We start from the raw sequence: 16,779 nt of genomic DNA on the forward strand, positions 1-16,779 counted from the left end.
GCCTAAAACTAAAGTTACTCTGAAACACAAGACTAAACTGATCCTATATAGTTACAAGAATCAGTAATTACAACTATCAGCATGACAGGTCTAGGTTCTCAACCTGTTATTGGATTTTATTCAGATAAACAAGCAGTATGCACCTAACTCTATTTTTTGAATTAATCATGGAGTTAAACCAGCTTGATAAATCAGCTGCAAGATGAGCTGAAAGAGTTGAATCTTGAAACCGAAAAATTCAATCACAGGGCAAAGATCATGTCAAAAGCTTTAGAAAAAATCCAATAAAATTAAGTTGAGGCGATTGCTGGGATATGTGTTCTTGACTTCTTGTGTGATATTACATGGCACAAAAAGTCTGCTTCTCTTGCCGGGCTTGTCTTTCTTCTTAACTGATGATAGTTTGGTTACTTCCTACCTACAGGCATCCCTGTTATTAGACCAGCTGACACAGAGACCATCAGACCACACCCATATGAGCTTCATGCCAATTCAGGACCAATGCATGGCTTCTATTCTATCTTATCAAATCCATTTTTGCAGTACATAATAAATATAAAATACGTATTTGCATCTGAGTTCCAAAGCGTCGGAGGAGGCAGCGATGATGGAAAATCAGATGCATGCAGTCCAATTCACTATATGACAACTCAAGATGAATGATATGCATAACCTGGTTCATGGATTGTGTCCTATAATCAATTGTTGTACATATTACCACAAACACATGTGCTACATGTAATGGTTCATGGATCTGGGTCACTATTACTCTCGCCTGCAGCACACATCAGTCATTTGTAGGTATATTTATTAGTAATTACAGGCATACAATCAGTCAGAAGATGGTCTATGATGACACCTATTTTGAATGGTAGGAACATAATTTTGAAATTCTTAGTAATAAATGCATAATAGTGAATAGGGTGTGCTAACCTCATTACGTGCCTCAATACCTTCAGGATTATCATCACGGAAAAAAAACTGCAGACTGAACCAAATAAAATGTGAAATTATTACATCGATCTAGAACAGAATATTAGTTTAAGTGGCATAAGCTTAGATAATGGTATTGAAAAATCTAACAAGATGTTCAAGTACATTGTTGAGCAGAGATGACATTGCCTCTGGCGTCCCTGGGAACTGAAATCTCCTTCTTGGAGCCAGCATTGCCTTTGGCCCGTGCCATGTCGGCCCGGCACATATGCATTGTCTACATGACCATGCAGATCAAGAAACAGTGATGCACAAGCGTGCCAATATACTAATCGTAATAGAAAAGATATCTCTTCTTCTAATCAATGGGTTATCATCATGTGGAGTTTCTGAATTTGGCCATACACGGGATCGCTGCTGTCATTTCCCTCGATCACAAAGACCATTTCGTTTTTTTTTTCAGTCACTCCTGCACTGTTGCGTTCTGTTATTCAACGCCTTGAGTTCAGTCGTATGAGTGTTTCATTCTATGAAAAAAGAGGAGGATGTTGAGTGTGTTACCTTTTGTTATGTGCACTGGACGACATAATCCCATATTGTCCTAATCCTTCTTTCATTTGGTTCTCCATCCAACAATGCCAAAACTTCAATTGTCATCCAATTCCCCCACGGTTTGACCATACACCCAATTTAGAAAATACATCTAAGACTAAGAAAAATTACTGATGAAATGCTAAAAGCATAGAACTTGACAGAGGCGGACGACAGGAAGGCAAGAGAACTCACTGAATTCATCTTCCAGGAGGTAATTGAAGGTGTGACCGTCGCTGGCCACCGCCAAGGGAGTGCCGCCACCACCAGGGAAGCGCAGCTGCCCGCACCGCTCTACCCTAAGCGCCGCCGCCGCCCAAACGTCTACCTCTGAGACATCAGCGCCGCATCCGCGCGCCGCAACCACAAGCCATTCTCGTCGTCACACCCACGCCCGCCGCGCCACACGCACCCAAACGACCTCGACCCTGACCACCGTCGGGAGCCCAAGACGCCCAAGTTTCTGGTTTTTGCATGGGCATGCAACGATGGCTGGGTGGACGACCGCGGAGGACGCACACACCATGGCTCTAGTAAGGAATGGGGAAGCGGCTGCATGATTTTAGGCAATCCTGGGACGCGAAGATTGCGCAATGTCTGGAGCGGCCTTGATCGCGCTGGCTTTGACTTCCTTTGAGTGGAGGGGGCAGACAGGGTTCTCAAGGTTTGCAAGGGAGGTGAGCGCGGGATTGCCGGAGGATGACAGGGCGAGCGGGGTGAAGCCAATCCTTTTCGCACGGGAAGGCAGAGCGTGGAGGCCGCGAGTTTCCTTTTGCACGGGCGGCCAGAGCGTTGAGGTGGAAAAAAAATCACACGGGGAGGTAGGACGATGGACCACGTTGGAATGTCGCACCAAAAAGTGTCCATGGCGGCGGCGGCGGCAGCGGCGGCGGCCGTCGTCCTCCTGGCGGCTCGCTCCTCGTCCGCCTGCTGCTTCCCTTCCGTCGCCGCTACGCTGTCCAAATCGTCGGCGCTTCCTCCTCCACCGCCTCCGCACGGCGCGCTCCTACATATGGTGCAGTAACAACCACAAAAAAATCTATTACCATCCCCCCTACATGATTGAGCTACTGCAAGAGCCCTGAGCTGAAGGTTTCATGTCAGACACAACAGGGTAAGAAGAAGCTCACAATCATTTGATCTTTTATTCAAAGTGGTAAAGATAGGTACCTCTTTGTTTTCCTCCCAAAAATAAAGAGAGTATTGGTCCAGAAAAAAAAATCATACAAAGTAAATTTTTGACCCTTAAATTCTCCTATAATATATAATAAGTAATTAAAAAATTAATATCATCTTAGGGGCACTTGGACACAAATCCATTATGCAAGTTTTATGCTCTGAACGTGCATATAATTTGAGTAATTATTGATCAAAATTTTGTAAAATTTGTCTTTTTTTCTCTGGTCAACTACGTCTGTGATTACTTTGATTACTGGATGAAGGAATACCTCAGTATTGTTATTGCTCCATTTCCTTTATTCGTAATATAGCGTATGGGCATATAGGATGATCCTCAATGCCTTCATAATTCATATATTGTAACACAGGAGACATATAGTTCAGACTTCAGAGAAGCAGAACTCGCAATTTGTTGCAGAACCACTATAGCCGGAAATCGTAAATAGCCTTTTTGCGACCTAGCCCGACGGAGTAGTAGTGCGCAATGTAATCTTTGGCAAGTGTTTCCCTGTACAACGGTGGGCACTCATCATACAACAGCTCCTTGATAGGGCCATACATCCTTGTGGAATCTGAATGGCTGGTGAAGCATGCGATGGAGACCCTCGGTCCAGCCTTCTTTGCCACCACTCTGTGCTCGGCGCTTCTGAACTTGTCATTCGACATCATCTGCAGATACTCGTGTAAGCAACAAAATATATATCAGTTCTGAAAACAACGATTTAGCTAGGTCTCCTGTTGTTAAATTTTACAGTCGATCAGAATCTATGAACCTGCATGAGATCGCCAATGTTCACTATGAACGCTCCAGGCGTTGGTGGGACATCGATCCACTGGTCATCTTGGAGGACCTGCAGGCCGCCGATCTCATCCTGGAGAAGGACGGTGAGGAAGCCAATGTCGGAATGCTGGGTTGTTCCGATGGCACCTCGGGATCCAGGCATGGAGGGTAGTAGTGAAACAGTATCATCTGACTTCGGTTGCACTCAATATCAATCAGGTAGCTCGGGTTTAGGCCAAGAGCCTCTGATAGCAACCGGTACAATGTATCCAGTAAAATCTTGCAATGCTTGGCGTAGTCAAAGAATGCTTCCCTGAAAAAATCAACACACGCAGGTAGCCTTTCACTATCAAGTAATTGTTTATGTCAAGTATTCAGTTTAGTCGATGGTTGGTCAGAATTAGCAATGGAAATATAGATATCTGAAGTTTTTTCAGTCCACGATGCAGACAGAAAAATTGTGTTGTCACAAAGCTGAACTGAACTCATAAGCAGTCGTTCAGACAGTTAAGAATGTCAGAACCAACATAAGCTCCATACAAATCTGAGACCAGGCTTCACACCTCCCTCGCGTCCATCCGCCGGCCGAGAGGAAATGGGGGTGGTGTTTTTACCTTTGAAATCAAATCACGCGGAAAACCGGATCAATACCCCACATCCAGGACCCAAATCTGAGAAGCAGGAATCCGCAGGACCAGAGATCCGGTCCGGCCGAGAGAGGAGCACGTACCTACGCAGGTCCAAGAAACCCGCAGCTCTCAAATCGACGAATCGCCTTGTCGGGTACCATAAAATGAGTACCCGAGCGTACACCAAAAGAGTTATTTAAATTCCATCAACAACGAAGTCACGCCTCGCCTTAGGCCTCGCACGGGAGGTCTCGACGCCCTGATGAAATCTCTGCCTCGCGCGAGGCCTCTCGCGGGAGGCCTCGACAAGTAGCCCAATCTCCGTCTCGCTCGAGGCCCCGTGCGTACAGCCTCGAATGAGACAGCTATTCTCTGTACCGCTCGAGGCTGGTTTGTCAATAACCCGTCGCTCCCGCCTCGACCAGTCTTCCCGACAGCATGTCACGTCCTGTTAATGCGTCAACCACTCTCGCAATCTCAGCCGGACGACGGCTCGACACCACGGAGTGGCCGACGGGACAAGAAGTCGCATCAACGCCATACCGGCTAAGACAAGGCGTGGCGGGGATTACCGGCCACTGTGTTCTAGCGCGGTGCCCACGATCAGCGCCGGCACTACGCTGTGCCCCGTAACACCCGCCCCGAAGACAACGCGGCATGGGAAGTCTGGCCCAAGTCATCATTGCCTCCGAACCGACGTACCAGATCGACCACTCCCTCCGAGCCTCGGCACTCTACGTCAGGGCCTCGCCCATCTCGAGATTCACGTCTGCCGAGACCCCCACCATGGTTCGGCCTCGGCGCCAACCGAGCCTCGGCCTCGCGCGCAGTCAACCCACAGCGACCCGCACGCTGACCGCCGCGCCCGCTTCGAGGCAGCCCTGGAGCTCCCATGACGCACAGGATCGGATGTGACCAGCACGTCGCCCCATCGCTTCAAGGACAGGCCACTCCGACGACCACGCCGCCACAGGAACAGGCTACAGGCTCGAACACGCCGCCTCCGTTCACACGACGCCGTATAGTTAGCACACGTACTACTCTTATCCTCCCTTCAACTATAAAAGGAAAGGACTTGGGCCATTTCTAGGGGAGAGAACACACGCACACACAAAAACAACACCCTGTAACACGCAAACTCTCCCGCCGCCTGAGAGCAACGTCTCAAGCAGCCCTCATCACTCCACGCCGAGACCTGGGACTAGCTCCCTCTCTCACCCAGCTTGTAACCCCCTACTACAAGCACTTCGGTGCAAGGAATACAAGATCGATCTCTTAGACTGAATGTAGGGCACCAATTGCCTGAACCAGTATAAGCCTTGTGTCTCTTTGCATCACCATCCGGGATCGAGAACATGCAGTACAAGTTTACTAGTTGGTTGAGGACCCCCCGATCCAAAACACCGACAGTTGGCGCGCCAGGTAGGGGCGTCTGCGTGTCAGTTTCGTCATCCCAACAAGTTCCGGATGGCAGACCCCGTACGACCACTGCGTCTCGGCACGGTGGTCTGGTTTGGGAGCCTGGAGTTCATGTCTCTAGGGCACGAGTACGACATGGTACTCCTCACACCCCGAGCCCCGCCTACCGATGACGACGTCACGCACCGGCAGCCTAGGCGCAGGCGGCGCCTGGGCGGCCGCGCTCGCCGGGCACGACGCGAGCAGGATCACCCCGATGCTACGCGAACCCAGGGTGACTCGCCGCTCTCCGCCGGTATCCTATGACCAGCTGTTGGCGCAAGGTCTCTGGTTGGGGACCTGTCTAGCCTTAACCTGGACAAGGGAAAAACGCCGGTGGCACCCGGCGACGCCCCGACATCAAGCTCCGCTCCACCACTCCCTGAGGAGCCAACTCCGGCAGAGCAAAGCCCGGCGACGGCACCATTCCCATACCCCTTCGGGTTGAGAAATGCCGTCGCCTCCTACGCTTATGCCTACGCTTCCATTCACGCGGAGCCCTCAGGACACCACCAACGCTTCGCTCTCGACTTCGACACTACCGCGTCGACTCACACCCACGCTGACTCCTCGGAGGAGGACGAGGCATGGGCCAGAGCGGATTTCTCCGACCTCCACGACCATGAAACCATGCGCCGCTTCTTGGCCACGAGTGACTATTGCTTTGGCTACTCTGATTCTGACGATGAAGGCGCTCACGATTCCTCCCATGAGTGCTTCCACGTCGGACTTGGGATGCCAAGCACGGGCGATGAGGACGAGGGGGCGGGCAACCATACCCCGCTTCATCAGGGAACGGGCGATGCCACGCCCTCACGCATTGTCCCACCGGCAGCACGGAACGAGAACCTTGCCCTCGGACAATTTCGACGACCGGACCTGGAGCAGCTCCGTGAACTTCAGGCCAAGGTCGAGCAAGATCGACTCCTTCTGCAACAGCTCCGAAACACTCTCGAGCAGGAGCAGCAGGGCCGCGGTGACGGCGGAGGAGCCCGGCGGTGGGCCCACGACGTGCACCACCGCATCAACGACGACGAAGGGGACGATCGTCTCCCAATATTCAATCGCGCTAGCCAGAATGTCGCGGCTGCAGCGATGCTAGTTCGTGCGATGCCCAAGCCCTCTACCACAGAAGGGCGACGGGTTCGCGGCGAGCTCCGAGATCTCCTCGAGACCGCCGTGGTGCAGCAAGCCGAGAGTTCCGCCTCCCGGCGGCACAGAGCTGCCTCGGACCTCCCCTCGGCACCGCATCAGCAGGATAAGGAGGCCTCAGTTCGTCTCGAGCCCGCTCGGGCGCCAATAGCCCATGGGGTCCCCTTGCGGCTCGACCGCCTCGACAACCAACGCGAGGTGCAGGCAGGCCCTGAGGTGGTCAGCAGGCGACGATGCCACGATAACGAGGGGCCCGCCCGGGGCTACCATCCACACTAGGGTGGCCGTTATGACAGTGAGGAGGACCGTAGTCCTTCTCCTGAACCGCCTGGTCCTTAGGTCTTCAGCAGAGCCATCCGCGCTGCACATTTCCCAGCCCGGTTTCGACAACCAGCCAACCTCACGAAGTATAGCGGCGAGACCAATCCTGAACTCTGGCTTGCCGATTACCGTCTGGCTTGTCAGCTAGGTGGCGCAGACGATGACCTGCTCATCATCCGCAACCTCCCCTTACTCTTATCAGACTCAGCGCGAGCCTAGCTCGAGCACCTTCCTCCCTCTCAGATCCACGATTGGCGCGACTTGGTTAGGGTCTTCGTCGGGAATTTCCAGGGCACATACGTGTGCCCTAGAAACTCCTAGGACCTTAAGAGCTGTCGCCAGAAACCAGACGAGTCTCTCTGAGACTTCATCCGGCGCTTTTCTAAACAGTGCACCGAGTTGCCCAGCGTCGGTGACTCAGAGATCGTCCAGGCTTTCCTCTCCGGCACCACCTACCGAGACTTGGTCCGAGAGTTAGGCTGGAACGTGCCACGCTCGGCTGTCGTGCTCCTCGACATCGCCACCAACTTCGCCTCGACACTAGCTAGTGTACGCCCTCAGTGCACCCTGCTATGGACGCATCAGTCCACCAAGCACCACAAGGCACCGGGTAGCGCGCTGCGATCCCGGTACATCAACGTCACGGCCACAACCGCGACGCACGTAGCACTATCGACGCCCGCAAACGCGCCTACAGCGACCCAAGGGAAAGAGCCTGCAGCGGCTATCATCCTCAATGCGGTGGATGCTACGACAGCGGCAAGGACCAGAGCCTGAGCCCTGGCCTGCCGGGGCCTCAGGCCTTCAACCGGCACATCCTCAACGCTGCATTCCCGCCAAGGTATCGGCCACCTACCAATATCCCTAAATACTCTGGGGAGACAAACCTCAGACTTTGGCTTGAAGACTATCGGCTTGCCTGTCAAGCCAGTGGTGCGGATAATGATGACTTCATTATCCGCAACCTTCCACTGTTCTTGGCCGATTCGGCATGAGCGTGGTTGGAACACCTGTCGTCCAACACAATCCAGAGTTGGGCGGATCTGAAGGAGATCTTTGTGGGGAACTTCTAGGGCACGTACAAGCGCCCTAGGAACCCATGGGACCTCAAGAACTGCCGTCAGAAGGCCGGTGAGACCCTCCGCGGGTACATCCAGCGCTTCTCCCGATAGTGCAACGAGCTCCCTAACGTCGTCGACGCCGACGTGATAGGAGCCTTCCTATTTGGGACGACCTGCGAGTTCTTGGTTCATAAGTTAGGATGCAAGGGCCCGCGAACCTCCAAGGAACTCCTAGACATCGCCACCAGTCACGCCTCAGGAGAAGAGGCCATCGGAGCGATCTTCGATCGCCTCGAGGGCAAGGCAAGGTGGGACAAGGGTGCCAGCAAAGGCACCTCCAGTCATTCCCCCAAAAGGAAGAATAAGAAGCAACGACACGAGGACTCGCTCGTGGCCACTACTAACTGCAAGGGTGGTCAGAAGCCCGCGGAGGGCACTCCAAACCACTTCGAAAAAATGCTCGAGGGGCCGTGCCCGAACCACTCCTTTCCCGTAAAGCATCTGCTCAAGGACTGCAGCCTCATGCGGAAGTTCTTGTCCGAAAGCTCCAACAAAGGGGGGCAGGGGAAGGAGCCTACCCCTACTACGGACGATGCCGAGGAGAAGGATGATGGCTTTCCGACGCCGAACGGCTGCCTCATGATCTTCGGAGGATCAGCGGCCTATGACTCCAAATGTCGTCAGAAGGTCGCACGCCGCCAAGTCTACACGGCCCAAATGGCCACACCTCCCTTCCACCGGTGGTCGGAGTCCGCCATAACCTTCGATCGGACCGACCATCCAGATGTTGTCCCACACCCAGGAAGATATCCGCTTGTGGTTGACCCAATCGTCAGCTCAAAGCGACTCACCAAAGTACTGATGGACGGAGGCAGCAGCCTCAACATCATGTGCGCCAAAACGCTCAATGTGATGGGCATCAACCGGACATGCCTCCACCCAACCCGAGCACCTTTTCATGGCATCGTGCCCAGGAAGCAGACCATGCCACTCGGGCAGATCGATCTGCCCATCACCTTTGGGGATCAGTTCAATTACAAGACTAAGACTCTCACCTTCGAGGTGGTTGGGTTCTCCGGAACCTTCCACGCCATCCTAGGACATCCATGCTACGCAAAGTTCATGGCCATCCCCAACTATACATACCTCAAGCTGAAGATGCTAGGCCCTCATGGGGTCATCACCGTCGGCACCTCCTTCCAGCGCGCCTATGAATGTGAGGTCAAATGCTGTGGCCACACCACGACAACCATCGCCTCGGGGAACTCGCCGCTCTCAGGGAGGAGGTCGCCGAAGAAGCGCCCGACACGAAGAAATCAACTAGGTCGTTCGAATCAGCAGAAGGCTCAAGGGGGTCCTCATAGATCCTAGCAGCTCCGAGGGTAAAACGGTACGCATTGGTACCACGCTTTCCTCCGAATAGGAAAGCACGCTCGCCGACTTCCTCCGTGACAACAAAGACATCTTTGCGTGGAAACCCTCAGATATGCCAGACATTCCGAGGGAGGTCGCCAAGCATACCTTGAAAATCCATCCAGGCTCCAAACCGATGAAGCAACGTCTGCGTCACTTCAACGAGAAGTGCATGGCCATCGGTGAAGAGATAGCAAAATTGTCGGTTGCCGGATTCATCAAGAAAGTATACCACCCAGAGTGGTTAGCTAATCCCATTCTTGTATGAAAGAAGAGCGGGAAATGGAGGATGTGTGTTGACTATACGGGCCTCAACAAAGCATGCCCAAAGGATCCGTTTCCTATGCCGTGCATAGACCAAATAGTTGACTCTACCTCGGGGTGCGAAACCCTCTGCTTCCTTGATGCGTACTCCGGCTACCATCAAATCGCGATGAAAGAGTCCGACCAGCTCGTGACATCTTTCATTACCCCCTTCGGATCGTTCTGCTATGTCACAATGCCGTTCGGTCTGAAGAACACTGGGGCTACGTACCAGCGCTGTATGCTCAAATGCTCCGGGGACCTCATCAGGTGGACCATTGAGGCCTACGTTGACGACATCGTGGTTAAGTCCAAGCAGGCTAACCATCTCATTGCCGATCTTGAGCAAACCTTTATGAAACTCTGAGCGAATGGCATCAAACTCAATCCCAAAAAATGTGTTTTCGGGGTCCCGAGGGGCATGCTGCTCGGCTTCATCGTCTCCGAGCATGGCATCGAAGCCAACCCGGAAAAGATTTCAGCCATCACAAGGATGGGTCCGATCCAGAACATAAAGGGGGTTCAACGAATCACAGGGTGCCTCGCCGCCCTCAGTCACTTCATCTCGCACCTCGGCGAATGAGGTCTCCCCCTTTTATCGGCTCTTGAAGAAAACCAATCGCTTCGAGTGGACATCCGAGGCCCAGGAGGCACTTGACATGGTCAAACTGCTTCTGACAAGGCCCCTGATCCTAGTTCCTCTGAGCGACGGAGAATCATTCCTGCTATACATAGCGGCCACCACACAAGTGGTCAGCGCTGCCCTGGTAGTAGAGCGAGAGGAAGAGGGGCACGCTCTCAAGGTGCAGCAGCTTGTGTACTTCATTAGTGAGGTACTATCTGACTCCAAAACCCACTGCTCCCAAATCTAGAAGCTCCTGTACGCCGTCCTCATCACCAAGAGGAAGCTATGCCACTACTTTGAATCACACACCGTGATGGTTGTGACATCGTTCCCCCTCGGTGAGTTCATCCAGACCTAGGACGCCACGGGATGAACCACAAAGTGGGCACTCAAGTTAATGGATCAAGGCATCGTCTATGCTGCCCGAACGCCAATCAAGTCCTAGGTGTTGGCTGACTTCATCGTGGAATGGACCAAGGTCCAAACACCACCGGCGGTCATCGATCAAGAGTACTAAATGATGTACTTCGATGGGTCGTTGATGAAGAAGGGCGCCGGCATGGGGCTGGTCTTCGTATCACCCCTCAGGGTCCGCATGAGGTACATGGTTCGACTCCATTTCCCCTCATCAAATAATGTGGCTGAGTATGAAGCGCTCATCAATGGCCTATGAATTGCCATCGAGTTGGGCATTCGATGCCTCGATATCCGGGGTGACTCCTAGCTGGTCGTCAACCAGGTCATGAAGGAGTCGAGCTGCCACAACCCCAAGATGGCTATGTACTACCAAGAGGTCCGACAGCTAGAGGACAAATTCGACAGCCTTGAACTCAATCACATCCCAAGGCGTCTCAACGAGGCGGCCGATGCACTTGCAAAAGCGGCATCCGATCGAGAGCCGGTGCCAATGGGTGTCTTTGCCAGTGACCAACATAAGCCCTCGGTACGCTACAAAGTGCCAAAACAGGCCGACGATGGCCCATCTGATCTAGCCCTGGGGGCTGACCAACCGATGGCTCCCTCCGGGCCCGAGGTCATGGAGCTTGAAGAGGATCTAGCAACAGAGCCCGACCCTCTAGACGACTGGAGAACACTCTATCTCGACTACTTTTTCCGTGACGCACTGCCGGCGGACAAGATGGAAGCTCGATGGCTCACACATCGCGCCAAGTCCTTCATTCTTGTAGAGGGCGAACTCTACAAATGAAGCCACACCGGAATCATGCAGCTCTGTCTCCCCGTCGAACAGGGGAAGCTTCTGCTAAGCGATATCCACGATGGGGTCTACGGTAACCACATCGTGCCTAGAACCTTAGTTGGGAACACATTCCGATAGGGCTTCTACTGGCCCACTGTAGTAGCCGACGCTGAGTAGATCGTACACACCTATGAAGGGTGCTAGTGCTACGCTCGACAAACTCACCTCCTGGCCTAGGCACTCCAAATGATCCCCATCACGTGGCCCTTCACGGTCTAGGGGCTCGATCTGGTTGGGCCCCTCAAGAAGGCGCCTGGGGGCTACACCCACTTACTTGTCACTATAGACAAGTTCACAAAATGGATCGAAGCTCGGCCGATCTTCATAATCAAGTCCGAGCAGGCTATGCTATTCTTCCTCGACATCATCCATCGCTTTGGAGTACTGAACTCCATCATCACGGACAACGGCACACAGTTCACCAGTAAGAAATTCATTCGATTATGCGATGAACAACACATCTGGGTCGATTGCGCTGTCATCATGCACCCCCGAACGAACGGGTAGGTCGAGCGTGCAAACAGCATGCTCCTACAGGGCCTCAAGCCCAGAATCTTCAACCGGTTGAACAAGTTCGGCGTACGCTGGGTCACCGAGCTCCCTGCGGTGCTCTGGAGCCTAAGAACAACTCCCAGCCAGGCCACCAGCTACACGCCTTTCTTCATGGTCTACAGTTTCGAGGACGTCCTCCTAACCGACCTCGACTATTGAGCGCCAAGAATCAGAGCATACGATGAACAGGGAGCCGAGGCATCCCACCAAAACACTATGGACCAGCTAGACGAAGCTCGCGACATCACCCACCTCCGTTCGGCCAAGTACCAGCAGGCGCTACGACGGTACCACAACCGACGGGTGCGGGACCGAGCCTTCAACGTCGGGGACCTGGTTCTCCGCCTCGTGCAGAGCAACAAGGACCGTCACAAGCTCTCCCCGCCCTAGGAAGGGCCATACGTTGTCACAGAAGTACTCCGACCAGGCACCTACAAGTTGCAAACCATCGACGACGAGGTCTTCACCAATGCCTAGAACATTGAGCAGCTATGTCATTTTTACCCTTAAACAAATGAATACTTTTTCTTATCAGTTTTTGTCTTCAAGAATCCCCGATCTTTAGTGACATCAGACCCCTGCAAATTGCAAGGGGTCGGACCTCACTCGGGGGCTGATATAAGTATGTTTATCTTGCAAACACTCTACGTGTTATCTTTACAAACATTCTCTGAGTCTTCCCTCTTTTCTCATGGCAAGTCTTAAGGGCTAGGATTTCAGGAACAAAATCTGAGTATAACTGGTAGGACTGCGGGAAACCCACGCCCCAGCGGCTATGGCCTCCTTGCTCACCAGCGTAATCAGAATTAGCTCGCCCGCACTCCGAGTTTTTCGTGACCTCAACTATGGGAAGGGTCGAAAGGCACCAGACCTCTTTGCCAAAAAGAGGGAGAAGAGCTGAAAAGCTGTTTGCCGTAACAGAATTTAAGAACTTGTTCATTTTTTGCACAAATTCATCGCTTACAACGTAATTTCATCACGAAAAGGACTGATGTATTCAAAAATACAGAAGACTATTCACTCAGGGGCTCCCCCACAAACTTATTCGATTATAGTTTCTGATCAGTTCTACTATGAGCACTACTATGGTTGCCATGCCACGCTCTCCATCGGCGACGTCCCACCGCTCCATGGGATCCTCGAGGGCACCATCATCTGCAATGTCAAGCACCACATCGGTGACCATGGTGCCCTCACCGGGGCATCCAGGGACTACGCCATCGTCATCAGCCGCAACCCTGATAATGGCACCCTCGCCGGGGCGTCCTGGGACTACGCCATCATCATCAGCCGCAACCCTTACAACGGCACCCTTGCCGGGGCGTCTAGGGACTATGCCATCATGATCAGCCGCAACCCTGACAACGGCGTCTGGACAGGGGGCGTTTCCCGCCGAAGAAAGGCCACCATGAACGGTGGCAAAACCGATGACACTCAGCACCCTCCAGTGTACCTCCTCCTTCGTCGGAAGCGATCCCTTCTCGGCAAAGGCAACCAACACCATCTCATCTACGTTGGAGGACCTCTAGCTCGACATCATGCTCCGGATTCATGAGTGGATCTGTGAGTTTTTCTCTCCCTGGCATTACCCTCTCTCACATAGGAACCGCTGCGACGCACGAACGCATTAGGTGAAAAGGAAGGAGAAGAGGTAGTGGCTCAGAAGCAGGCGAAGGAATGGGACGAGAACTCCCCTCCCCTCCCTATTTAAGGAAGATGTGCTGCAGCTAAGGAAAGGCGAAAGGTTGGGACAAAAAACTCTCCCCTTCCCCTAATCAATGCAGATGGAAAATCGATGCTGATGGGAATCCGACGGGACACGCTTGGACTGACGGGACGCGCTCTAGTCGATGAGATGTCGCCTGGTCAAACAGGATGTTGCCTGCGCATGGCCCACCACTACCACGAGTCGAGCGCGAGAATCAGGGCGCACCCGCATGCAGGCAACTATCCGCTTCCCTAGGCAGGACATGGAACAACCCGACGATGGAACCCCCGTCTAGGGGGTCCAACGAGCCTCCTGGGTCGATCGGACGGCCTAGGTAAAACAACGACCGACCGACCGCTGAAAGATAAGCACTTCTATTTACTTACTTTGCGTGTTAATTTCATTATAGAGCTTCCGACCCCAGCAACGGCAGGGGCACGAACATCGTTCGGGGGCTGCCGAGAGTGTCTACTCGTTTAGACATCCTCATCGCCTGACCCATCCTTACGTTTAAAAACCAGAGACACGGGCTGTGGGTGTAAAGCTTTGAGTAAAACTGGATGAACAGCTAGACCCTATGCCCCAGCGGCTACGACGTTTTTGTTCACCAGCATAATCGAATTCACAGTTCCCCGTACCCCAAGCTTTTGCATCCGCCTTCTCGAGAAGGGTTAGGAGGGGTCCGCCTGCAGAATCTCCCTTAAGGAGAAGCTGTCAGGTCGCTTAAAGTCAATCGAATAGCTCGAATCGCCACCAAGAGACGGAAACGAAAAACTACGGTGCTCGTGCAGGTCACGCCGGCCCCATCGTGAACGTTAGACTCGAACCCCGCATGGACATGTCCGGTAAGAGCTTCTCGTCGCTCATGCCACCGAGGTAACATTACCGACCCCCGATTTTGTTTCAATTAAATCATACATTAATCCCATCATCCAAACATTACATATGCAATCGCTGCATCCCAACGCTTCGTGTCGCGTCACGAAGCGGCAGTCGGCTCATTCTATATGAGCGGTAAATGGCCAAGGTTCGAAGGCTGGCCCATGAAGGGCTCGAGGCCGCCTCACATCAAATAGAGCCAGGGGAGAAAAACCGTGATGAGCCCCAGCGGCCTTGCCCGACCTAGCTCAGAAGCGGACAGGGACATCTTGACCTTTCTCGTTCGATTCTAACCTCGAGCTAAACCCATAGAATCTCCATCGAGGAGAGGCCAACGGGCCACCTGAGCCTACCGAATGGCTTAGGCATCTGCCGGGAGGCAGGTTAAGTAGTGGAATGCCACATGAGGGCTCTGCTAACCCCATCAGCGAATGATGGACCCAGATTCCACACGAACATACCCGTTAGCGAGCTCATTAAGCGCGACACTCGAGCCGTCGAGGCAAGTGTCGTCAACTCAGCCCCTTCGGTTGCGGAAATCAAGGATAGGGTGATGCACGAAACACGGCCGACCCCTATTAGACCCTAAGGGGCTCGGGGGCTCGAGCCGCTCGATCCAAGGTCGAGAGACCAAGGTTCGAAGGTTGACCCACGAAGGGTCTAAGGCCGCCTCACATCAAACAAGAGCCAGGGGAAAATACGCAGATGAGCATCAGCGGCCTTTGCCCAACCCACATTGAGGTAGATAGGGTCATCTATAGGGTCGAGATGGTGGACTAGATGGGGGTGAATAGTCCTTTCTAAAATTAATCGCTTCGGCTAACCGAAACAAGTGCGGAATTAAAACTATCGGTCTAGCCAAGACTACACTCCTCTATCTATGTTCTCTAGCACCTTCCAAAGATACTAATTAAGCAACAAAGGTACCGGGCTAGCTAGAGCTCACCTAACCAATTCTAGAAGCAAGGTCACACAAACCTATGCCACTAGTACTTTAAGCAACAAGGGAACTCCTATACAAACTAGTAAGCAAAAGCACAAAGCTATCTAAGCTTACTAGCAATGCTCAATAACAAGGTAACCAATGCCAAATTAGGGAACACAATTACTTAGCTACACAAACTAAGCTATATGACTAACAAGGTTACACAAACCAAATTAGCCACGCAAGGGAGCTACTTTTATGCTACACAAGCAAGAAGGTAACTAGTAAGCTACACAAGCTAACTAATTACAAGAGCAACTACACAAGCACAATGTGTATGAAAGTAATTACAAGCTTGTGTAACGAGGATGCAAACCAACGGGAAGAACAAGGTTGACACGGTGATTTTTCTCCCGAGGTTCACGTGTTTGCCAACACGCTACTCCCCGTTGTGTCGACTGCTCACTTGGTGGTTCGGCGGCTAATTGGCATCACCCGCCAAGCCCGCACGTCGGGCACCGCAAGAACCTACCCTAAAAGTGAGGGTAGCTCAATGACACGCTCAACTAGAGTTGCTCTTCGTGGCTCCCGCGGGGTGAGCATAATGCCCCTCACAAAGCTCTTCTCTGGAGCACCGCACAAGCTTCTTGTGGGCTTCGACGGAGATCATCACCAAGCCGTCTAGGAGGTGGCAACCTCCAAGAGTAACAAGCACCATCGGCTTGCAACTCGATCACCTAGTGCCACTCAATGCAACCTCACGATGCAATCGTACTAGAATCGCTCTCTCACACAATCGGATGATCACTATCAAGCATATGTGAGATGGAGGGCTCCCAAGCACTACTACACAAGCCACCAAGGCTCTAGTGTGCTCAGCTTATGCAAGCTCACGCCCAAAGGCCAACCACAGCTCCTATTTATAACCCCACGAACAAATAGAGCCGTTACCCCTTCACTGGGCAAAACTCGGGACGACCGAATGCTCCGGTCCGATCGACCGGACGCTGG

At 52.8% G+C, this 16,779-nt stretch overlaps 1 long non-coding RNA gene and 1 pseudogene across 1 annotated transcript; both read right to left on the reverse strand.

Annotated features, from left to right (window-relative positions):
• Positions 1-735: 735 nt before the first annotated feature.
• Positions 736-1,991, reverse strand: LOC136502726 (uncharacterized). Its single transcript, XR_010770671.1, has 3 exons — positions 1,720-1,991; positions 1,099-1,577; positions 736-988 (listed from the first exon to the last, which is right to left on the reverse strand). It is a non-coding gene; the product is annotated as an uncharacterized lncRNA (long non-coding RNA).
• Positions 1,992-2,979: 988 nt separating this feature from the next.
• Positions 2,980-3,841, reverse strand: LOC136503093 (1-aminocyclopropane-1-carboxylate oxidase homolog 1-like; annotated as a pseudogene).
• Between the last annotated feature and the right edge of the window lie 12,938 nt (positions 3,842-16,779).

This window comes from Miscanthus floridulus, chromosome 14 (genome assembly GCF_019320115.1).
Source record: "Miscanthus floridulus cultivar M001 chromosome 14, ASM1932011v1, whole genome shotgun sequence".
Lineage (NCBI taxonomy): Eukaryota > Viridiplantae > Streptophyta > Magnoliopsida > Poales > Poaceae > Miscanthus > Miscanthus floridulus.